We start from the raw sequence: 26734 nt of genomic DNA on the forward strand, positions 1-26734 counted from the left end.
TGGTTAGACTGGAAATCTTTGGCATCAAGCACTCTGCTCAAGGGTTGTATATGCTATTTAACCCTCTCCATACTCTAATATCAGCGCTGAGTGAATTCTGGTAAGGACCTGGATCTGGGTTGTAGAGGTAACGGTAAGGTCCCCTAGCCAACACCCTTAGTGGTTTAAAGGTGATGTGTGGAGATATTGGTGCAGTGAGCGATGAGGCAGTGGAAAGATGTCTCTCTACAAAAGCCAGAAAGCACTTCCTCTTAGGAGCAGGAGATGGACCTGCCCAAGTGCTTTTCTGGGCTCAGGACGTCATTGTCCACTGACTGCTAATTATGAGTGGGGTGCACAGAAAAGGAAGGAGGGAATGCCGCATGGAAAAGGGACATTTTGTCCACCAGATGTTCATGTTGGCAGGTGGGGAAACTGAGACGAAGGACAACTCCCAAAGATACTGAGTAGTAGGTGTTTTGCTTATTATTTTGTAAAAACATATTGTTGATTTATGATTGTTATGTTTTCCCAAATTAATGCTGTGTTCCTTAAACTTTTCCTTGTGAGAGGGGAAGTATTGCTTGTCAAGGCAGTCCAGGGAAGATATCTAATTTTTCCCAGGTTTCTGGGAAGAATACCCTGGATATTTGACTCTTTTTGCTGCCAATAACTCATGGGTTACACTTAGAACAATGCATATATCACAAGTGTATTTATGCTTGTTGAGAATAGGCTGATTATATTATCTTCATCTGTGTGGTTACAACTGAACTTTACTTAAAGCAGCACCAAGTACAGCAGGCATAATATACACCAGTCTCCCACAGGGTTTCCTGGTACTAACTGTGTGGATTAAACTTTAAAAGCAATGACGGATATTGATGAAAAACCGATAATTGAAAAATTGACACAACGTAATTTGAAAGGGTTATACCATCACAAGCCCCGTACATGCGTAGTTCAAAATAGTACACATCTTGTCCCTTTAACTCCAGATGTGTGTGTCTTGCCTTTTCTTGGAAGTGACTGTGTACAGGCAGAACATAATTGGCAGCCTGTGACATCCCTGTCTGCAAGTGTCTCTCTAAATGGAGCATATTTCAGCCTTTATCTAGTGATGGCTGTTACCTGAGAGAAGCCCAGGGCCATCTCAAAGGGCTTGTAGCGGCTAATTGTGCCTGTTAGGACTAGCAATTAGCTGGGGATCTCTCGACTAGGCAGCTCCGACACCCACTAGCTTTCAGCTCTTTTCACTTCCTTTCAGTTAACTAGCTGTGCCTAATAGAAGAGACAAGGGACAGGTAGGCAAGTGCACAGTCACACGGAGGGAGGAAGAACAGGGAGAGATACAAAAGCATTGAGGAAAAAATAGACAGTTATAATAACACAAAAAGTATGCTTTGCTTATTACAGAAACAACACAGTACAGTACAGTGGCCTATCCCTTATTAATAGGTATCAGAAACTACCACTGCACAAGCATAGTTTATGCTTTAGCTTTAAGATAACAATAAAATCTAATTAGGTATAGGTCATAAAAGAGATCACATACATATGGTGGTTGCCGGTTACCATGGTGCAAACAATGGTTTCAATGGAAACATGAAGCAGAACATCTGAGAATTAAGATAATAAATCAGTTTCATTGAATAATAAAGCCTTGCACTTACCCATTAATTAAGGATAATCGTATGCCATAAGCTTTTGTGTGCTATAAGTAATTTGTTACTCTTTACCATAAATATATAGCTGATTAAAAATTCAATACACCTTACAGGTAGTGAATTCACACAATCTCTGTTTATGTTACAAAAGAAAGATGTGAGCATTCTTCTTACACTTCTTATTTTTGTAGGGGGGGGAGAATGCTTCCATTATCCAACAGAATTTGAGTTTTCAATAGCAACCGAAAGAACTGAGAAAATCAGGTGCTGTTTGAGATCTTTGTGACAATCGTTAAACATTACTGAGATAATTCCAAGGTGCCTACAATTGTTCATAAAATAGGCCAGATTTGTGTGATATGTTGGGTTCCCAGGAGTGAATTGAGGCATATTGTATAATGTGATGGCCAATATAAGAGCAATGTGTATTGTGTTACTGTACATTTCATACGATGTATCCGAAGGTGCTTTACAATCCCTAACAAATACACCTTAACATCCCATTGAACTGTGCATGCAACTGAGAACAAATGTCTTAAGACTAGCCTTCAAACCAAAAATAGCATCTGTCTCTTGGCCAAATAAGAGAGAATATTCCACATCCATAGGGTGTCAGAACTAAGGAATCAAGATGTGCAGTTTGGAGCCTATGCCTGGGAATCAAGGGCAGGTATTACTCAGAGCCAAGCCCACAGCAGTGGCGAAGGAGTCATTTATGTACTATTCCTTTTTTAAAACGTATTCTGACTTTCATTAAAATCCAGTATTGTTTAAGAAATTCTTTTTGCCATAATTTTTATAAACATATTTATTAAAAGCCACCTTTTATGTGGACTAATAATAATACCTAGCACTTAGCTCTTTTCATCCATAGCACTTTAAAAAGGAGGTAAGCATCATTATCCCCACTTTACAGATTAGGAAACTGAGATACAGGGAGGTAACATGACTTGCCCAACATCATCCAGCAAGCTAGAAACAGAGCTGGGAATAGAAGCCAGGTCTCTTGTGTCCCAGTCCAGTGCTCTGTCCACTAGGTCTCATTGTCTAACATACTTTCTTAGCACCAAAGTAAATGTGCAGCAACATACACCGGTAATTTTTTTTTCTTTTTTAATTTTAGAAAAAATCAGTTAAGGACTTGGCAATTCTCAACCTTCTAACAAAGTGATTTATTTGCCTTTAATTCTCTGTCTCTGCCTCTCTCTGTTACCACCCTCTCAATGCATCCTTTCAGCTGACAAATATTCATTTTTTATTACAATTTTGGGAAAATACTGAGTAAAGGGTGGCCTAAATTTCACACAATACATCAACGGTTGAACCATTTCAGGCTGCCTCTTATAAAGTATATAAAGCCAGCAAACAGATGGGCTGAGTAGCTTACTGGACAGAGCCCTGACATTTTAGCTCGGGGATCACAGTTTGAGTCCAACTTAGAGCACTAAGAAAAATGAATCTGGTGATCTGAGTTCAGCTCCTCTTGCACAAAACCATCATACATAATTCAATAGAAATTTGGCTTTTTACTATGAAAACCTTTCCTTAGAAGAACCCTAGCTGGTTTTACATACATCCTGAATTCCCTCTTAGCCCCTATGAAGGTAGGGTAACCAGATAGCAAGTGTGAAAACTCGGGATAGGGGGTGTAAGGTAATAGGCACCTATATAAGACAAAGCCCCGAATATCGGGATGGTCCCTATAAAATCGGGACATCTGGTCACCCTTGGGTTCCCAATAGTGAAGGTATCTCCTCCATGTTTATGATAATGTGTGGGAGCTTGTGTTGCTGACTGCACACTGAACCTCACCAGGTGATGAAGGAATGTAAATCCTTTAATGCTTATCAATACACAAGTAGTTCTCTCCCAAAGTACTAACAAGAATCCCAATGAAGTGTACCATAGCATGTGATGTACACACAATACAAAAGAAAATTAAAGCCTTTTGTGAATTTTAAAAGGAGGTCTGGAAAAAATATTTCTAATAGAAACAAGTCCAAATCCTCCAAACTAAACTTAATGTTGTACCTGACCTTTGGATTTAAGAACCACAAATTTTCACAGGAAGTTGAAGACACACTGAATGAGGGAACAAAAGAACAGCAGGAACAGATGCCATTATTTGGCACACAGTAGGGAGAGAAGCATGGAAAAGGCATTCTCTGCAGAAGACATTTTCCTTTAACTCTCTTTGTTTTCTCTTGGGGAGATAAGTATAGACACCTCATGGGCTTTTCTCCTTACTTCAAGGGGGGGGGAACGTTTTTTTAAAAATGAACCTGTTGGCAAAAATGTTCAGTTATCTGTTTTATGATACTAGACTGTGTAGTTTGTGAAGAGGGGAAAATGCTGAGCAGAGCGATTGAGAGGAATTTATTTAGGGTAACTATCGCTGCCACTTACTATCAGCAAGGTATTCAAAAACTCGGGGAAGGCGAGGGAGTGGAGGGGAAAATTAAGTTTTAGTCTTTATCACTAACGTGGTCTATGTTCATGGCAGGTACACTTTTAAGACTATGGAATGTAGCGTTTATGAAAGGAGCTGGACTGACAGCCCTCTATATTCTCGTCTCATATCTTGGGACTAACATGGCCACAACAACTCTACAAACAGCCTTCTACAGGATAGTCATCTTTAGCAGCCACAGCCCAGATTCAAACAGTGTGAGTCTGTCTATGCTCTTCTCTCCAGAATAGCATTGAGGGAGACTACCTGTAAGAGGGAGTTGTGCAGTGTAGTTATAGCTGTGTAGGTCCCAGAGATACGGTGGGTGAGGTAATACATTTTATTGGACCAACTTCTGTTGGTGAGAGAGACAAGCTTTCGAGCCATACAGAGCTCTTCTTCAGGTCTGGGAGGAGGGAGAGGCAGAGGATAATTCAGTTTCCATGCTCACTTAGACCCAACCATGCACACGTGGGACTATGCTGCATCCGGCGAAGTGGGTTTTCACCCACGAAAGCTTATGCTCCAATATGTCTGTTAGTCTATAAGGTGCAACAGGATTCTTTGCTGCTTTTACAGATCCAGACTAACATGGCTACTCCTCTGATACTTCATTTCATGTAAGCCATCAAATACAAATGATTTTTGGTGATTTTTTTAAAAAAAATCTGCAGTAGCAGAAAGTTAAAAAATTGGTATTAGCTGATATTTGTTCAAGATGTAACAACTATAGTTTGAGATTCATAAGCTATTAATTAAATGAAATCGTAGCTCATAATGCTTTGTAATCCCTAGTCTACTTTGTGGCTTGTGTGTGAGAGGCTGAGTACTTCTGCTGGGGTGCTATTGAACTTGTTCACAGCATTGTCTGCTTCTTGGCATTAGGAACAGAGAATCCTCAGTTAGTGCTATTTATTTTTACTGGGCCTTCAGTTTTCAAGATAACGTGGCATCCTATCTTTGAGAGCACTGTCAGTATACAATATTAAGGATTTAATGACCCAATAAGCATTCCTAGTTCAAAGCAGGGCCCCAAGGAGGTAAAGATAATGTGGAGGGGACAGGAGCAAGGGAAGTAAAGGGAGATTATCACTAAAGCAAACAAAACATCAATCAGATTATCTATTAAACCAGTAATAAGACTGTCTCCTCACTTTCCACATTCCTGACGCTTCAGCATGTGACACTTGCGGGCTTCTGGTAGGTGCCTGAATGGTTAACAGTTATGGTTGCTACACTTTTCCTGAGCCCAGCAAACTGGCATGCTGTGCTCTGTCAATATCTTGGTAAGAGGAAAAATCTGTACAATTGGGCAGAGCTAGGCAAATCGCCATTCCCATTTCTAAATGCATGTTCTTTAGCTTTATATAAAGGGGCCAGAGCAACCTTGGTCCCTGCATTTTGTGGAGATCATAGTCTTTTTTTTAAACTATTCTTCATATTTTCTTCTGAACGTTCTCCCTCACTGGCAAGTGTAGGGATTTAGATTGCAGAGGAGCCTGTGAAAGCTACAAACACATCTCTAACACATAAAAAAGTAAATCTGAATATGAAAATTGGGTAAATGCATGCATGCCTATCCCTTCATGTGCACAACTGTCTTTCCAAGAGCAGGATTTTTGCATACAGATCCTGATGAAGCAAAGCATTTAAGCATATAAGCACAAGTAGTTCCATTGAAATCAATGGCATTACTCACCTAAAATTAAACACATGCTTTAGGTGCTGTGCTGGCTCTGGGAGCTCCAGTGGGACTTAAGTCATATGCAGTCTTTACTCTGGCAGCTGATATAGGGATGAATGTCACCCACATAAAAGAATAAATCATGCAAGTAACTTTACTCACAGGGGTTTTCCCATTTTATTCAATGGACTGCCTGTGATTCAGAGTTTGCAAACAATTATATGTGCTTTTCACTTTAAGCATGACTGTAGTCTCAGTGCGATTGATTCTCGTTTACAGTAAGGCCATTTTATACCACATGTGGCAGACAGGATAAAGAAGCTTCAGCATGGCCTCTGCTCACTTTGGAAAGCCCCTTTACATTGCCAGAGCAGCGTGAAGCAGCAGTAGAATCAGGCCCATAGAATTCAATGTGACAATACACATGAGTTATGTCAGGCACCAGCAAAAACATTAGCCTATGTGAGTAAAGTTATTCATGTGCATAAGGATTTGCCGGACTATGTGTGGTCATATATTTTTTACAGGCACATCATGTTCGACAGTTGAAAATTTTGCCCAAACTGTTTAATCCCTTTCTCATATGAAAATATTTGCATAGAGATGGTTTCAGTCATTTCCTTGATTTGCTGGAACTCAAAATGGCTTGTTTGAAAAACTGAAACTTTGTAGTCACTGAATGGTTACTATGGGCTGGTGCTATTTGCCTTTTAAGAAAAAAAAAACTTAACAAAAGCTATTCTGATAATGTTTTTATCTATTCTGTGACTGACATCAATAACACATAACTGTTCCATTGACATTGCCTCCTGTCCAATGGACCCACTGACCTGATTCAATGTCAACTCAAATGCCTCATATATCATAAACACATATGAATTGTAACAGATCCATTACCATCATGTCAGGTCAGAAAGTGCCCGAGACCTGATGATAAGTCAATGGGATTTTAATTTTTTTTTAAATGCGTACGTTCTTTCAAACATCTACGTAGAGGAGCAATGTGATGCTCAATATAATGTCACTAGAAGACCCCTAAGCATTGTATGAATACATGAATTGTAATTACGTCAATAGTTGTTCAGATCCTACGTTGATAAAGCATAGTATAAAAACCCAGATAAATATGTTATACCTTGTCAGGAGAGCCTGCAAACCTGAAATGTCATTCTCTTATAATGTGAGAATATATGAATTATAATATTCCCATTAACACTGTAAAGTCTGAAGTAGCTGCTGGTTGGATCCATTGACAATAGAACTTTTAACGTATATTGATATGCATTTTTAAGAGTGTCATCCTGCATCACTGGGAGTGTCTAGTCTTATGTTTCTTTCACTGCCCTTAAAAACAAAGAAAACTGGAATGAAAAGGTTTTCAAGGCTTTAAGTTAGATCCTCTTAACAGTATATAAACAGTTTTTCCACTGCTGAGCCTGCTTAATAGTCAAAACCGTAGGAAATGGAATATACATGTACTGTATAAAAATGATATGCTTGGTTAGTGATAGTTTAGAAGAAATAAGTACATCAATCATAGAGTAGCAGGTTGTCAGCTCTTTATGTGTAGGAAAAACATTGAACAAAGAATGTGATGGATGTTGGGCACCATTTACAAAAGTTTCATGCCAAAGTTGATTTACAGGAAGCTCTTCCCTCCCTCCCCAAAAAATTCTTCAAAAGAAATGTTCAAGAAAATCTAAGCAGACTATCATGCTCCCTGTTCTGACATGTGTGTAATTACAAGCTCATCCTCATTGTGAATTTTCTGTTTGACTGGTAAAAAATGTATATTCTTAATGATATTCTGCCATTCAAACATAGCAGGGTAATTTTCACCAGTAGTTGATGACAAAAGGCAGGCTGGAAAAATTAGCATGGTGTGTAGAGGGTCAAATCTTAGACACGGATCAAATCCTGCATCTAAGGCCTTTGCTCTCAGAGAGAGAGAGAGAGAGAGAGAGAGAGATTGGGAGCTGTGAGAGTGAGTGCATCCTCAGGCATAACTAGAAAGCCTGTCCATTCAGTCTGTGGACTGGAGGAATGGATGTGGATTGTAGCTGTCCCATGCAGTGTTTCAGCCCAGAGTCCCTCTTACTGCAATGGATCACTGGCCATACCTTGGGCCTGCCCTGAATTTCCCCTCAGGATGATACTGCTGGAGACCTGACACAATATTCAGGTTCATCTGAAAAGGTGTGAAGACCTGCAAACTAAAACTGCCAAACCTAAACAATAGAGTTTTGCACAGGTCTACTCTGACCCAGATTCAGAAGCACACAAGATAAGGATGCTAGTTCCAAAAACTACTCAATATCTTTCCTTATGAAATATCATAACAGTTCGGCTAGTACAGAGATTCTTACTTTTCCAGCTCAGCAGGGTTTTTTTTTTTCCATATTCTCTATCTCTTCTTTAAGGCAGCCGTTCACTCTCCCATGCATGGCTCCTTTCATTATATGGATTTATGCTGCACGCATGTGAGTCTACTTAATCTGACAATAGCTCTCCTTCCCTATTAAGGGTTCAGTGATGGAGGGGTAACCATACATTGCAATACAATACTGCACAAAGACAGGAGAGATCCTTTTATTTCAGCATTGCACAAAGACATCTTTTGAACTGCACCTTAGATTTATTTGGTATTGATATAGCCCCCATACACACCAAATAATTGCAATTCATTTTTGCACTTGGCCAAAAATAGTTACAATCTTTAAAGATTTCATGTCCAAATGAGTAGTGAAGTACTACCATGGTTGGCATGTGCAGGCAACCCATATTCCCTCCTAGGTAAAACCAGAGAAAATGTGCATACTGATTGGCATATCACACACCCATTGAAAGTGGTGAAGTGCCCACTTAGAGCTCATTAATGCCTCCTGCTCTCTACCATGCCTAAAATTCTCAGCTTGAGATGCCATCTTTGATGAGCTACTGGAGAATTCTACAGTGTCAGGCAGTTCCCTTTTCCCTGTAGGGTGGAACGGGGAAAAGACTGGATCATTCCCTCCTATGGGAGACACTCAATGGAAGAAAATTCCCATGGGGTTCCCATCCTAGAAATTCATCCATATCATTCCATTTGAGGGCAGGAGGCAATGGTATTTATAACATGCAAGCTGACCCGTCGTTAGTCCCCGGAGCGCCAAGTGGCCTAGTGGAGAGCGCACCTAATTTCCAGTCTCTCACCTCCTGGCAGGAAGGGCCTTCAGTCCAGTTCCTAACCCTTGTATGTGGCTTATCCTTGCCTCAGAGATCTCAGCATCCTTACCCTCTCCTTACTAAAGTGGGAGGTGGGGTGGAAATAAGGCATGTCTCCCTCCTATAACAGGGCAGTTGGTAGGAGATCTCAGGCCCTCCCACTCAACTGGGCTATGACCAAGGACGCTATGAGAGACTACAATGTTGGGCATTCTGGAGTGCCCCAGAGCTGGCTTCCTGGGTCGCTTCCTGTCATCTGTCTCCCCCAGAGTCTTCAAGGCCAATATAAGTAAGCAAAAGAAAAGAAAAACAACTAAACCATCAGCCCCACTTGGCTTAGCAGGCAGTCTTCTTCCTCAAAGGGAGGCTTCTTCAGCACCCTTGTTCAGGAGCCGCCAGGAAATGTTTGTCTTCCTTCACCCTCCTGACCTGAATGGCTCCCTTTTAAGCTCCCTATCCAGTTGGAGCATGCTCTGCAGGCCTGGAGGTGTGGGGCTACCTGGTCACAGTCTTGTTCTTTACCCCCTTTTCCCTTAACCCAAGGAGGGGTTTGTAAACCCCATCACATGACCCCAAACCCCTTGGTTCCCTGGGATCTATGGGGAGCCATGGCTATCTGCATAGAAACCCTCTGCCTCTGTGGCAGTTCTGGTCCCAGTGTTTCCCCCAATCAATGATACTGATTGATATATCCAGGAAGTTTTTTGAAAGCGTAGGGGACAATTTCCTGGTGCAAGTGCTAGAGGAGCCAATTAGTGGGGGAGCTTTTCTTGACCTGCTGCTCACAAACCGGGAAGAATTAGTAGGGGAAGCAAAAGTGGATGGGAATCTGGGAGGCAGCGACCATGAGTTGGTTGAGTTCAGGATCCTGACACAGGGAAGAAAGGTAAGCAGCAGGATACGGACCCTGGACTTCAGGAAAGCAGACTTCGACTCTCTCAGGGAATGGATGGGTAGGATCCCCTGGGGGACTAACATGAAGGGGAAAGGAGTCCAGGAGAGCTGGCTGTATTTCAAGGAATCCCTGTTGAGGTTACAGGGACAAACCATCCCGATGTGTCGAAAGAATAGTAAATATGGCAGGTGACCAGCTTGGCTTAATGGTGAAATCCTAGCAGATCTTAAACATAAAAAAGAAGCTTACAAGAAGTGGAAGGTTGGACATATGACCAGGGAAGAGTATAAAAATATTGCTCGAGCATGTAGGAATGAAATCAGGAGGGCCAAATCGCACCTGGAGCTGCAGCTAGCGAGAGATGTCAAGAATAACAAGAAGGGTTTCTTCAGGTATGTTGGCAACAAGAAGAAAGCCAAGGAAAGTGTGGGCCCCTTAATGAATGAGGGAGGCAACCTAGTGACAGAGGAGGTGGAAAAAGCTAATGTACTCAATGCTTTTTTTGCCTCTGTCTTCACTAACAAGGTCAGCTCCCAGACTGCTGCGCTGGGCATCATAACATGGGGAATAGATGGTCAGCCCTCTGTGGAGAAAGAGGTGGTTAGGGACTATTTAGAAAAGCTGGACGTGCACAAGTCCATGGGGCCGGACGAGTTGCATCCAAGAGTGCTAAAGGAATTGGCGGCTGTGATTGCAGAGCCATTGGCCATTATCTTTGAAAACTCGTGGCGAACGGGGGAAGTCCCGGATGACTGGAAAAAGGCTAATGTAGTGCCAATCTTTAAAAAAAAGAAGAAGGAGGATCCTGGGAACTACAGGCCAGTCAGCCTCACCTCAGTCCCCGGAAAAATCATGGAGCAGGTCCTCAAAAAATCAATCCTGAAGCACTTACATGAGAGGAAAGTGATCAGGAACAGTCAGCATGGATTCACCAAGGGAAGGTCATGCCTGTCTAATCTAATCGCCTTCTATGATGAGATTACTGGTTCTGTGGATGAAGGGAAAGCAGTGGATGTATTGTTTCTTGACTTTAGCAAAGCTTTTGACACGGTCTCCCACAGTATTCTTGTCAGCAAGTTAAAGAAGTATGGGCTGGATGAATGCACTATAAGGTGGGTAGAAAGTAGGCTAGATTGTCGGGTTCAACGGGTGGTGATCAATGGCTCCATGTCTAGTTGGCAGCCGGTGTCAAGTGGAGTGCCCCAGGGGTCGGTCCTGGGGCCGGTTTTGTTCAATGTCTTCATAAATGTTCTGGAGGATGGTGTGGATTGCACCCTCAGCAAATTTGCAGATGATACTAAACTGGGAGGAGTGGTAGATACGCTGGAGGGCAGGGATAGGATACAGAGGGACCTGGACAAATGGGAGGATTGGGCCAAAAGAAATCTGATGAGGTTCAATAAGGATAAGTGCAGGGTCCTGCACTTAGGATGGAAGAACCCAATGCACAGCTACACATTAGGGACCGAATGGCTAGGCAGCAGTTCTGCGGAAAAGGACCTGGGGTGACAGTGGACAAGAAGCTGGATATGAGTCAGCAGTGTGCCCTTGTTGTCAAGAAGGCCAATGGCATTTTGGGATGTATAAGTAGGGGCATTGCCAGCAGATCGAGGGACGTGATCGTCCCCCTCTATTCGACATTGGTGAGGCCTCATCTGGAGTACTGTGTCCATTTTTGGGCCCCACACTACAAGAAGGATGTAGAGAAATTGGAGAGAGTCCAGCAAAGGGCAACAAAAATGATTAGGGTCTGGAACACATGAGTTATGAGGAGAGGCTGAGAGAACTGGGATTGTTTAGTCTGCAGAAGAGGAGAATGAGGGGGGATTTGATAGCTGCTTTCAACTACCTGAGAGGTGGTTCCAGAGAGGATGGTTCTAGACTATTCTCAGTGGTAGAAGAGGACAGGACAAGGAGTAATGGTCTCAAGTTGCAGTGGGGGAGGTTTAGGTTGGATATTAGGAAAAACCTTTTCACTAGGAGGGTGGTGAAACACTGGAATGCGTTACCTAGGGAGGTGGTAGAATCTCCTTCCTTAGAAGTTTTTAAGGTCAGGCTTGACAAAGCCCTGGCTGGGATGATTTAATTGGGGATTGGTGCTGCTTTCAGCAGGGGGTTGGACTAGATGACCTCCTGAGGTCCCTTCCAACCCTGATATTCTATGATTCTATGATATTAGTCACTCCTAATGGTTCCCCTAGCCACAGATGCTCCTGGGGACTGCCATTTAAAGGAGGATTGCCTACCACAGAGGGGACTTTGCAGAACAGATAATAGTCTGTGGCTACATTATCTTCTCCTTTTAATCTCCACAGAGGATTATTCATCTCCCTCCAAAGTCCCACCTTGCCATTCCTTTCTTGGCCCACCTAGTCCCTGCCCTGTTCCCTCGGCAGAGATCCCTGTGCCTGTGGTGGAGCCATGAGCAGTGGGTATCATAGGTTGTGCCTCCCCAAACAGCCTGGCGTGCCCCCCCATTCTTCGCCCCCAGGAGCAGGCTGCCTAGGCCTGGGACTGTGGCTGGCCGGCCTGCTGGCGCTGGGGCTGCGCTGCCTGCCAGGCACTCAGACCGCCCTGCCAACATATTGGACCCACGTCAGTTATGAAGAGGAATCACAGCAACTGCATAGTCCTTTCAATGTTCTGCAATATAATTAGAACTGACCCCCATAGAAGAGGGAGAAAGGTGTGATAATACATCCTCTCCCTTTAGAACAGAGCAAGGTGCTTGGATTCTGTTAGCATCCTCCCAATTCTTGGCCAGCCCTTTTTACCCAATTGTGCTCCTAATTATTGGCACAATTTCACCATCACATCTTTCACTGGTTGTTCTCCTGTCCCTTACCAACTCCAAATTAAAAATGACAATTTAGAAATGTTGAGAGAGCAGCGTGGGCCTAATTGTCTGAGCATCATGTTATTTACTCTTTTTTTTTAATCTGCCTATAAGCTGATCTAACTTTATACCACAGTGTACTTATGTTCCAGTATGAGTTAAATAAAGAACTAGCTACAGTATCTTGGATGATAATGTGACTACTCTGAATAAAGTCATGACTTTCTCTTTTTGAGTGATCATCTGTAGTTGAGGACCCTCATATCTTTATAATAAGGCTTATATCACTACTGGCTTTTTAAACATCCCTTGCCTTTGTTTGTGAATTTTTGTGAGCTACACAAGAAGTTCTAGTTATCTTGCAATATGAAGTATCATAACCCCAAAGTCATGTGTTCTAGAAAGTGCTGAGCATGAATCAGGCGCCTTTCCAGTGTCCTGAGCCCTCCAAAATCACTAGTCTCTTCTGAAAATCTTGGCCATAGCTCCTATCCTTTGTTCTGGGGCAAATTTCACCCTGGATGAACAGTGTGGACAACATTTTGCCTTGAAAGCAGAGCAAATCAGTTAAGTGTCACAGAAGAAATCAAATGAAAATAATATTAACACTAGCTTAGTATTTTATATAGTGCTTTCCCCCCTGAGGGAAACCAAAGTGTTTCAATACATACAGCACCACAGAAATGCAGACAATTGTCAGGTGGCAAGCTGCACTCACATAGCACTTTGTACATTAGTGGGAAGGAAAATTTTGGTCAAGTACACTAGGCCAACCCAAACTCTTACAAGAAGTGCCTTGGGATCTTTAATATTCATGCAGATGAGATGTGAGCTCAGTTGCTAAGGTGTCCTATAAAAAATCCCCAGACAGTAAACTCATGTTATATACTTCAGAAGGATGAGGAGCTTGGATCTGAATATCTGTTTTTAGGGACCCTAGGTAGTCCAAACTAAGGGCCTATGAGATTTTCTTTTTTACTGTCTCATTATATACAATCAAGCAGCTATTTGAACCTATTAACATTCCACTTTTTTCTATTGTTGAGCTAAAATGTAAATGGGTAAGGTAAAACCAGAAGAGAAATATGGAGAAATGAATAGAGGGGGTTAGAAGAAAATTCAAGCCATCTGAGCATGACTGAAGGAACGGGCTGTTTAGTTTGGAAAAGAGGAGATTAAGGGGGGGGCATGATGATGGCCTTCAAAGACTTGAAAGGTTGCCATAAAAAGATGGAGAAAATTGTTCTCTCTTGCCACAGAGCGCAGGACAAGAGGTAATGGGTTCCAACTACAGCATAGCAGATTTAGATTAAATCTCAAGAAAAACTTCCTAACTGAAGAACAGGAGGACAATGGAACGAACTTCCCAGAGAAGTCGTGGAAGCTCCTTCACTGGAGGTTTTCAAAGGGAGGCTGGACAGCCATCTGTCTTGGATGGTTTAGACACAACAAATCCTACATCTTGGCAGGTGGTTGGACTAGATGACCCTTGCTGTTCCTTCTAGTCCTACAGTGCTATGATTCTAAGAAAAGGGATGAGGAACCAGAAAGTACCCTTCTCACTGACAACTTCAAAGTTTCTGGTGTAAAAGAACAAGAGTCAGAGTCAGGAGTCAATATTTGAGACATTAGTGGAAAGAGTACTGTAGCATTTGCTTCTATTATGCCCTGAAAATACATGCAGTTTGACCCCCAGTGATTATATTTGGTTTCTGAGCCTGAATGGCACAAGTTTATCAGCTACAGTATTACCTGTCCTAAATCAGCCCAAACTAAATCTGAGCAGTGCCACAAAGCGAGGGAGCAAAGGCAATGGGGAGATGCAGCTGCTACAGAAGCTGAATGTAACGCTGAAATGATATTGATGACATTACTTATTTAGTTGGTAGACAGAATTTAGAATGGGAAGAAGGATTTGTCTGTCATCATCACATCACCCATCAGTTTTATGCTGCTCTAGGCAATGAGCATGCTGTTACTAATTTTAGTTGGTTTTCTTGTCATTCAGCACAGTCCATTTCTGAGGTTCATTTTGAAAGAAAAATATAGAATTATTGGTGTTTTTTAATAGAGAGGATTCTTAGGAAATTACTCCTCAAATCTCAACCCATTCAATATTAGCAAATTAGTGAATGTTGCCTAGAAAAGCTTTCATTATTTCCTTTAGAAATGGGATCAAGAATTCTACTATTCCTTGTGACTCAATGCTTTTCTTTTATAATGGTCTTAGAGGAATCAATGGCATGACCACATCCTGTAGATTTTATCCAGTTTTGGCAGCCTCTCTGCCTAAACATGTCTAAACCTGTTTACAATGATGTTGTCGCCATGTTGATCCCAGGATATGAGAGAGAGGAGGCAGGTGAGTTAATAGCATTTGTTGGACCAACTTCTGCTGGTGAAAGAGACAAGCTTTCGAGCCTACACAGAGCGAATGTGGGAGTTTGCATTATGGTTTCATGCTCTAATCATTCTACATGCATCCTGTCAGCTAAAACTGGCAAATTGCAGTATAGCAAGTTTTCATTTCCCCATGAAATATCTGATCTGAACACTACCAGAGACAAGATACTGGAGTGGATGGGCTACTGTGTTAGGATGATACAAAATGTATTGCCAACAAGAGCACTTAATCTGAGTTTCACATTTCCATGAGTGTGTATGAAGTGACGTATTGCAAATTATATTTTCCCACAAAATCAGCAGATTGAATTGCTATTATATTTTTTATGTAAATGAGAAACACACACTGGTTAGTCTGATTTTCATGTAATCTTTTGGCCACAGCCTCAAGTCCTTACTCAGCTTTTACTTAGTCCTTACTCAGGCAAAACTCCTGCTGAAGACCACACTTAAGCAGAGACATCTAATTCAAGGACCCATCACAGAAGATATTTCAGTGGTTTATATTTCAATCTAAGATTCTTCTCACTCCATGATTAGCACATCCATCAGCTGTTTTTCACTTTGTCTTCTATTTTCTTCACTTTTGCTGACTTTGGAAGGATTTCTGAGAAAATCACTTAAGAGAACCGATGACAGGATTTTCCTAAGTCCCTGAAGTTACTTTTTCTTGACTCTTCCTTCACTGGTTTCATTTGTTCCCACATGGATTACTATCAGTGGAAATTCTCCAGCATTCTTCAGGACATCCATTACATTTCCTGTTTTCTGACAAAATAATAGTAGCATATAGAGAGGAAGGATGAGCTTGTGGCTAAGATGCTGGACTGGGACTCGAGAGAGCTGGGTTCTAATTCCCAGTTCTACCACTAACATACTGTGTGACCTCAGGCAGTTACTTAACAATTCTTTTCTCTCATTCTTTGCCTGTTCTATTTAGATTGTAACCTCTTCTACAGTGTATTTTGTGATTTAAAAAATTATTTTACTCTTTTCTTTATTCACCCCTCTCCATCTTCTTATGCTTGTAGGCTACTATTAAAGATACATATATGCAGTCAGTGGCCCAAAGAAGTCACAGACCTATTCGTGCGGTTGGGATGTGTGCATTTTAATTGGGTAGTACTTTTTTTGCTCTTTTGCATACATGGATATAATATTAGTTGTGTGCAGAATTTTTGCTACTTGCATACGAAAATGATTGTGTGTGTAAAGCTACAGACATATTTAGGCAAGTTGAGACCACTTTGATAATTCATTCCAGTGTATTGGACTATCAGTGCAGAGCACCCCTTCTCCTTGCCCCTTTATGGTTTAATAGTCTAAATTATGAATTATTCTTTCATTTCCAAAAAAAAAGTGCTTAAATTTTCCTGATTCCAAATCCAAAAGCTGTAAGACTATTCAAGCTAATATCACTTGGGGACAGCGTGATCTTTAAAACTGATCAAGGTTGGAACGGATTTGAATTCTGGTGGCCACAAAATCCAGAGGAAACTGTATTGATATAACATCTCTATCCCATAGAATTGCTCTGCACTCATTAAAAAACCGTTAGAAGGGTGGAACTCTAAATCTCCTAACTCCAAGTAGTTGGAAAGGTGCATTGCCCCAGCCACATAGGAAGAAAGACAAGATGCTAGGGATGTGGCTTAATTAGGCTGCAATTAATTTCCTCTCTAATGTTGATCAAAAGTGCATCTGCTGTCAGGTCAGAGAGGTGTATACCATCATCCCTGAATAACTCAGGTGACCGTTACTGTATTTTCTGATGAATAATTACTGATACTCATTCACATGCAGATTTAGCCACCTTTTGATTCATGCACGTAGGTGTTGTCAACCCATGGCAGCTTGGCGGCTCCGCACCATGCCTTCTGCTGGGTGAAAGGAGACTCTATACAGTGGGAACAGAATATAAATACCTTCCCTTCCTCGGGTGCCTATGGATTTATGGCCTAGCTGAACCACTTCCTGTCAACCCCTGGCTCAGGTGATGCTCCTGTGCCCTCTCCTCTTAACCCAATGGAGCGAGGACCTTTAAAGGAGCCATGACCCCCTTTTGTTCCACTTGGCCAGACAAAGCCCCTCCTCACCCCTTCCCATATTCAAAGTTGTGGGGAGCACATTTCCTTTTGCTCTTTGTGCAATGGCAAGGACCACATGAGGTGCCATATTGTTTGGCAGTAAGACATTTATCATCTGCTGAGACAGAAATCCTATCTGGTGTAATTACTGTATAATAAAATAGATGAAATTTTGATATGGAAGTATAGAATACTGTACATTGCATTAGTCAGAGAACAGGATATTCATCTTTAATTTGTAGACTTCATAACTTTGTTTGCATTCACTAAAAGATAACTACTGTACATTCCTGAAAAATGACATTTTATATGAAAAGTCTAATGAATGCCATAGTGCTGATAATTTTCCTGTGGATCAGGAAGGACAGATCTCTATGTGGTTATAATGACATGAACCAAACCTTGCCTTTTTAATTTTCAATGAGATGTAAAGGATTGAAAGCCATACATTAAAGGAAGTTTCTGTTGATCAAATATTTTAGTTAGTTGAGTGAAATTTGGTTTATTCTCCTAGAGGATACAAATTGTGGTAAATAATCCATTTAGGATGTTTATTTGATAGGAAAAATGCAGTTCTAGAGAAACATTTTGGAAATCTGCTTCTCTGGGTGTCATTTATGAAGTATTAGTTTGTTAGCTGTTGGTTGTGCAGGATTGCAATTTAGGAATTGTATTGGATCCAGATACTACTGGGTGAGTGGGCAGGTAGGTTTTTTGAGTGCTTTTTATCATATGTATTAGACAAGAAGGTTGCAGCCATTTTTTTTACATGGCGCTATCTCCATCTGAGATTTTGGAAGCTGTCTACACAGGACTACACTCTAAGAACTATAGGGAATTGAACTTATTTTATATAATTTTTATGACATTACAGGTTTGGTTGATAAAGATAATAGTGTTGCTGTAATATACTTCTGTAATACATTTGACTTGGTACTGCACAACATTTGATGAAGAAACTAGAACAATCCAAAATCAATATGGCACACATTAAATTGATGAAAAATTGGCTAACTGATGGGTCTGAAAATGTAATCACAAACGGGTAATCACCATCAAGTGGGTATATTTTTAGTGGGATCCAGCAGGGCTCCATTCTTGATTTTATGCTATTTAACATTTAATTCAATGATCTGGAAGGAAACATAAAATGATTAGTGATAAAGTTTGCAGATAACATATATACTGGGGAAGTTGTAAACAGCAATGAACACAAGTCACTGATACAGAGCAATCTGGATCACTTGGTACACGGCACAAAAAGAAAGGTATGTGTCTTGATATGGCCAAATGTAAAATAATGCATCTAACAATAAAGAATGTAGGACATCTTTATAGATGGGGGAAATCTATTCTGGGAAGCAGTGACTCTGAAAAAGATCTGGGGGTTGCTCATGGTAGATAATCAGCTGAATATGAGTATCCATTTGCAAAATGCTGTGGCTAACAGGCCTGATGCTAGCCTTGGATGTAAAAAATAGTGGACTATCAAGTAGAAGTAGGGAGTTTCTATTATCTCTGTATTTGGCACTGGCGCGGCTGCTGCTGGAATACTATGTCCAGTTCTTCAGTCCACACTTGAAGAAAGATGTTGATAATTTCGAGAGGGTTCAGAGATGAGCTACAGGAATGATTAAAAGATTAGGAAGTCATGCCTTATAGTGAGAGACGCAAGGAGCTCTATCAAAGAGATGGTTAAGGGGTAATTTGATCACAGTCTGTAAGTACCTACATGGGAAACAGAAATTTGATAACAGGTGATTCTTCAATCTATCAGAGAAAGGTATAACAAAATCCAATGGCTGAAAATTGAAGCTAGACAAATTCAGACTACAAATAAAGCATATATTTATAATAATGAGAGTAATTAACCATTGGAATAACTTACCAATGATGGTGGTAGATTCTCTATCACTGACATTTTGAAATTAAGCCCGGATGTTTCTCTAAAAGTTCAACCACAGCTACTGGACTTCAAACAGGAATAAATTCAGGAAAATCCTGTGGCCTGTGTCATACAGGAGGTCAGTCTAAATTATCACAGTGGTCGTTTCTGGCCTTTTAATCCATGAATCTATGATTGCTGGGTGTTCTAAGAGAGAGGTCCTGAAAAGTATTCCCCCTTTTTTCTGCCAAAGTCTTGGTGTTATGACCTTTCATGGCATGCTGCAGGGATCATCTGTTTTCCTAAGCTTTTACTGGATGTGAGGAAGGATGTTGAGTAGGGGTGGGTGTTGGGTAAGGTTTGGCCTTACATCTGCCATGGTAGGTCCATTATATTGTCTTTCAATTTTTTTCAAATTTTGTACCTGTACTTTGACTTCTGATTAGAATATGAAATCTTAATAAGTAGAAAGTAAATCAGAGGTTTTTTAATTAAACATTCCCCAGTCTTTTTTGTTACCCAAAGGCTATAGCCTTGTGCGAGTGCATTCATTGTGGTCTAATAGGCAGAGCAGATGCCTGCAGGTTGGGAGGCCTGACTTGCTGTGTGACATTGGGCAAGTCACTTAACATCTTTGTGTTTCACTTACTCTGTCTATGGAAGGGTGATGATAATATTGCCAGCTTTTGTAATGTGCTTTGAGATCCCCAAAGGAAAGGCCTAATTCTGTGAGGCAATGAGCACTCTCAAATAACATTGACGAAGCTAAGAGATCAAAGACCTGACCCAGTGTTCCGGCACATCATTTCAGAAAAATTCTGGAGGAGGCAAAGATGTGTCAGCATCATATCAGAGAATATAATCATAATATGTGGTTATATTTATATGGGAGCAGGGAGAAAAATGTAGATTATATAGGCCTATGAAAATGCTGTTGGGGGGATACCTTTCCCCACACCAAATGATGCCCCTGCCAAAGGTCATAGTGCTAATAGCAGTGGTATGAACCAGAAAATAAAATGAACTATAAAAAGACCAACCTGTTTTCACTGTTGCAGCAGAGGGAATTTGAAAAATTAGTTCAGCTTTTAAAATTATTTCAGCTTTAATTACTAGGGCATTGTAAGGATTTTATTTAATAAATGATATATTTTAATTTTTTTTTTGTAACTTAGTAGTGTCCCTTTAAAATCGACTAAAGGATGAACTTTGTCTCTCCCTGGTGTGATTTACTGCCCCCTTTACACTAAAAATATTTGATTATATACAACCATAAAAGTGTAAAAAGTAAAGCTACATTTACACTAATTTAACTCCTAATTGACTTCAGTGGTTGCTGCTGTACGCGCAGCATTTTTGAAAATTGGAGCGTGCATTTAGGAGCCTAACGATGCATTTAGGAGCGTACCTTTAGGCACTCATTTTCCAATCTCAGGTGTGTTTTCTTCTGTGTCTCAAAAATGATTGAGCCATATTTTCAGGCCATTAATGTGCATAACAGCATGTGCAAAATGGGCATGCAGTTGCTTGTTTAATTTTCATAACAGTGTATGCCGATTATATAATTGCACACACAGATATGCCATGTTTACATGATGTGAGTTTTGCACTTTAGAAAAAGTAATAGTTATTTAATTTAAATGCATGTTTTTCCCCATGAAATTCCTTATTTTAAATATTTAAAAGTATGTGTATCTTTTTTTTTTAAATCAAATAGACTTGCTCTTAAGCATGTCATTAGCATTAATTTATGATGCTTTGCTCAATGAGCCACAAACTCAAAATATTTCAACAAAGGAGAGAAAAAAACAACCTTTGTCTCATGCTATAGTAGTTCAAAAGAACAATTTCAGGACTACCAGGGAAACTGAAGATCAATAATCAGATGGAGCCATTACCCTGTAGTAGATTGTGCAAAGTGTAAATTCTCTTATTAATAAGGCAGATTTTTTATTTTATTTTTGCTGTTAATTTTTTCTTCCCTGGCACATATGGTACTTAAGACTTCGTTCAGACCCCTGTAAGAACAGTGTGAGTCAAACACCCAGTATTGACTAGATACGTAGTCTTAACTGTGAATTTCTTTGCTTTGGTACTGTAGGTCAAAGTCAAATTCTTGGTGCTAACTAAACATAGAATATGTTTTTTTTTTCTCCCTGCAATTGGTTTTTAACATGTTCTAAACTTGACTGCTATAAAATGAATAATTATCTTAAAAATATTTGAGGGTTTTTAAAAAATTTCCATTTGTGCCTTTGATTCAGTAAAGGCCGTTGTTTGGCATTTTATTCTTGGGTAGTGACTTTGATCTGTGTTTGGCTCGAACACAGATACCCTACACCAAAACATTTCAGTTCCAACAAATCATAACTGGTTTGGAAATGAATAGATTTGCAAGGTAAGTTGTCAGAGGTCAAGTTTGCAATTACATGGTAATTTTAAGGTGCAATTCAGAACACATTTCTGAATGATGTGTGTATTTTTCCCTGCTCTTCCTTGCCTCCTTCAGTATAACAAACATCTTTCCTCTAGCCCTGGAAGGAAAACAAGTGTCTTTGCCATTCCTTGGCTAGCTCACAGCAGGATCCCCTCCCCTCAGGGTAATGAAGTCCCTTCACCCAGAGTAACAGATTTCCCTGACTAGAAATGAACATATGTGAACTCTGCTGGCCAAGTGAATGGGGACTGTATATCATATCTCATTCTAAACTCCTGGATTTCCAATCAAACCAAGAAGGAATACATTTTAAGAGTGATTAAAAGAGATTCCATAAAACAATCTGAGCACAAAGACAAAAAAGTTGTTTCTAAAAGTCTGTATTTTACTGTAGCATGGGAGTAGACTCTCTTTGCATGAAAATGGTATCTTGTTGAATGCTTGGGGGGTCAAGGAAGAGGAAGCCAGCAAACAAACTTTCTAACCCACTCTATGTTCACTACCTCCCTGCCATTCTCTCCTTGTTCATAGTGCCCTTAGAGTGAGTTAGTTAGTTAGAGGAATTGTTACTGGGGATGGGTGAGAACTGAAGCCTTGCATCTGACACTCACAAAATTTCAGAGGTCAAAGTGCTGAGTCTGATAGACTCTTCCTCTAGGAGCCAAACCAAAATGCTGGATCCAAACATCCCAGAATTTGGGGGAGATGGAAAATCCAAATCAGAAAGTTGCAGCTCAATATGACCTCAAGTTTTTATGCTGGAAAGTGTCCACTCCATTTTCCATGCTGCTTTGTGAAGACTGTGCTCTGATGTTGCAATGAAGCAGCACCGAAAAGGGAGCTGGCATACTTTAGTGCCAGGTACAAAAAATGCTGCTCTCATTTGGCACAAACCTCCACAGCAACATTAATAGTCAAAACCTGATTAACAAACTGGTCAGTTTAAAATGAAAATAATGATCTTCCTTTGCCTTCCTGCTCCCATCCGGATGATCACGAAAGATGATCTGTTTTAATAAATCAATTAGACTCAACAAGGTGGCTTATTTACCAAGCAAGTACAATCTAACCGTGCAGTTTTCACCCATGAGTTCTGATTTTCCCCAGTTCCTGGGACCAGGTTCCCCTCCTTGAAGCCAATCTCAATTTCTTTCTTCAGCAGGGGACTAGGCTTGATGGTGATCACTGCAGTACTGTGTTTGTAGCACCCATCTGAGGCAACTAGATAAATTCAATCATCATGAAAGACGAAGGTGAACTGGGCATGCACCTAACAGCAGAAACATTGTAACGTGTGAGCTTGGTGGAAACTCGACATTGTCCAAATTCTAATGAAGGTTTAATTTTTATTAATTGAGGATTTGATTTTTGTTATCCAGCAGAAACCGGTCAATGCTGCTCTCAGCACTGCATAATCCTGTATCTTTCGTACATGTTGAATATAGGCTAGTGCTACAGCCTTTGCAGTACTGGAATGCCTTGCTTCCTAGTCTAGTGGAGACCAAGTGTTTTACTAACTCCTATTCGGTCCCCAGAGGTAGCATGTTAGCTGCATTGCTCCTGGAACATCCTCGCCAGCCTGTCAGGGACCGACCTTGAGTGCGGTCTGCAATTTCTTCCTTTCCAACCAGAAAGAAATGTTCTCTTTGTGGCTGAAATCTAATGGGGAGAAATCAGCTGCTGCTATCCCAGCCAACTGCTGTACAGTGTGGCCTTGTCTACACTACCGGGGTAAGTTGACTAAGTGATGCTACTCCAGCTACGTGAATTATGTAGCTTAGGTTGACTTACCGTGGTGTCTTCACTGTGCTGTGTCGATGGGAGACGCTCTGTGGTCGACTTACCTTACTCTTCTTGGGGAGCTGGAGTAGTGGAATCAACCGGAGAGCACTCTGCCATCGACTTAACGGGTCAATCTCCCAGTCTATCTTGATGTGGAGTGGAGAAAAATGAAGAGATGGGTATTATCTCACAGTCACCTTGACCACCTGCCACTCTAAGCACCAAAAATTATTATTCTCTTATGGTTCAGTGGAGGTAGAATTTATGAAATTAAAAGCCAATGAAAAACAGGAATATTCCCTTCTTTAAAGAAAGTCTTGTTTTAAATCTATAATTTGAGGAAAACTGTACAAATGAAACCAGGTTTGTTTGTTTGTACAATTTTACATATACGGTTCTTTCTTTCTTTCTTTACTGTTTTTGTGCAAGGGCCAGGTCACTGCTTTTGAACCTCTCTCTCAAGAGCTGATACTTAAAGTGCAAATGAAGCTAATGACAAGAGACAATATTTTAATGTTAATTAGATATTTCATGTGTCTTAGTTCATCGGAGCAATGTTGCTCTTTTATGTATTACATGAAAGCAGAGCTTTAGCTTGGAGGAAAACAGGGAACACAGTCAGTTATAGAAAAAAGTATTCTCAGTTTTGTAATTATTAAAATTATTGTTACATTTAGGAAACCCAGGAAACTGTGAAAGGAGGATATTTAATAATAATAACACAGCTATTGCACTATAGGAATCCCTGGCAAAGCTTTTACATCTTTTTTTCCTGCCTACAAGAGCTGGAATTAAAATATCTGTAGTCTCCAATGATATTGCTAAGCACAGTAGACTTGGTTTTCATTCAGTTTAAATCAATATGATGCAGGCAGGGTGTCTTTCACCTGGCTAGATTTTTTCCCCCTAATTTCATCATTTTAAGAGTTTTGTTAAAACAGTGATATTGGCTAAAAATAATGTATACTACAGCAAAATATTCCAGTAATGCTGCTCACCACAGCTAGGCACATAATGAACATTTTCTGTGAATGCTTCAAGAACAGACTCCAAGGAGAAACTGCTGAACTAGAATTAATTTGCAAACTAGATACCATTAACTTGGGCTTGAATAGAGACTGGGAGTGGCTGGGTCATTACACAAATTGAATCTATTTCCCCATGTTAAGTATCCTCACACCTTCTTGTCAACTGTCTGAAATGGACCATCTTGATTATCACTACAAAAGTTTTTTTCTCCTGCTGATAACAGCTCATCTTAATTAGCCTCTTACAGTTTGTATAGCAACTTCCACTTTTTCATGTTCTCTGTATGTATGTATATATTCTTGCTATATGTTCCATTCTATGCATCTGATTAAGTGGGCTGTAGCCCACAAAAGCTTATGCTCAAATAAATTTGTTAGTCTCTAATATGCCACAAATACTCCTGTTCTTTTTGTGGATGCAGACTAACACAGATGCTAATCTGAAACCTGAACTGTGTGTGTGTGTGTGTGTGTGTGTGTGTGTGTATAAAATTGGGCCTTGTATGTTTATATATAATTAGTAAACACAGTTGTTTTGAATGTAACTGTGTCTGTGTCGTTTCCCCATGTTCCTAATGTTGTGTGGAGAGCAAAGACACAACAGAGACTAAATGCATCGAATAAATTATTTGTTGTAAATTTTTCACTCAGCTGAGATCATCATTGCTTTCATTTGCACAGTATTACACAGCATAATACATCATCGAGGGGAATATTTTTAACTTAAAAAGTTTAGTGTAAAATATTGGAGTTGAAATGGTAAGGTTTCTTAATTATGCAAACTCAAAAATAATATTTAATATTAGTAGAGAATATTTCATATAAAATAGGGCAAAAGATTAAACTAGAAGTTCAGAGCCACAAAGGCTGGTTATGCTGTACTGAATTCAAAAGAGGTTCAAGTCCTGTCACCACTACTCTGATTGGGAAGCTCAGTTGGTAGGCTCCCCACTGGCTGAGGTTTGAAGTGAGTCTGACACTTCAAGTAAAGAAAAGCTAGTAAGTGAGAAAGATCTTGCAGCGTGTAATCAGTCCATCCACATTGCAGGATCAATGGGTAGCACTGGAATTATCTCCAGAATGCCCTGTGTTTCATTTTCTATCCCTAGACATATATTAGCATCAGAGACGAAACACGACAGTGATGCCAGGATGAGGGTTTTTTTAAATAAAAATTAAACATCATTCTCTCTCTCTCTCTCTCACACACACACACACACACACACACACACACACACACACACACCCCCTTGGTTCTACAGTTGTTTGGTTGTTCACATTTAAGAATGAAACTTGGGTGTGTGGTTCAGTAATAATTGCAAATGTTCTGCCTGATAAAAAGCTGTTTGCTTTTCTACTGCTTGCTTTTTGCCTTTAAATCCATGGTTTCTGCCCTTTTGGGACATGCAGTGGAGAAATCAAATGCACTGATAGAAGGGTATAAGTACTTTAAGTTATATTTAACTAAAATAAACAGGCAGTTCCAGACACTTCTGCTCTGCTATAAAAAGGCTGCATATGCTCAGTGCAGGTTTTCTTAAGGTAAGGGACAGAGCTTAGGAAGCTCTAAGGCAGTTAGATTTGCCCATATGGGAAGGCGGTCTTTCACTGATGATTTTGCAGACAGAAATTGCCCATCTGCACTGTTTGCAGGTGTTTTGAATGATTATATTATTAGCTCTGTCTGTTCAACTTTGCTTTTTTATAGTGGCTTTAGTATTGCAGTAAATAAAAAAAGGAAATATATAAGCAGCCATCTGGTTCCCAATTTTTGGCTAGCGCTTTTTGTCAAGAAAGAGAAAAGAATTCTCAGATATTATTTCCTAGTTCTAAAATACTAGTAAATGAGTAGAACAAATCTCCAAATTCTGACCTGCATATAAAATGGGTGCAGAAATTTTCAGCTCATTTATTTTTGTGTGATTTAACTTGCTCTGATTAATCCATTTAAATGCACTATCCTGGGTTCTGCTCTCATATATACTGATGTGAGACCAATGGAGCTGTTCTGTACTTACATCAGTGTATCTGAGAGCAGAATCTGCTCCAGTTTAAATTAGAGTGAAACAAATTAAAGTGAAAGTAATCATTGCTAAGCCATTTTCTATGTTTCTAAATGTGCAGTGACAGCTGGAAAGTTGTCCTTTCCTGCAAAATCTTGCAGGGATGATTTGCAGTTCCCGTGGAATTCTTTTGCAATACAATGGTGATGAAACTTTGCAAAATCTGTCGGAATGGGGAGTAATTTGTTAGCCATCTCAGCAATAAGTCCTTGATTTTTGCATTGCAGTTGGGTTTCACTCAGTACAATATTTGACTGTTAGTGATACATTTTCAGTTAAATGTTTCATTATAGAGGACAAAGGCTTCTTCTGGACACTGCTCTCTGGCAATTTAA

This window comes from Lepidochelys olivacea (assembly GCF_965140295.1).
Source record: "Lepidochelys olivacea isolate rLepOli2 genome assembly, chromosome: 12".
Lineage (NCBI taxonomy): Eukaryota > Metazoa > Chordata > Testudines > Cheloniidae > Lepidochelys > Lepidochelys olivacea.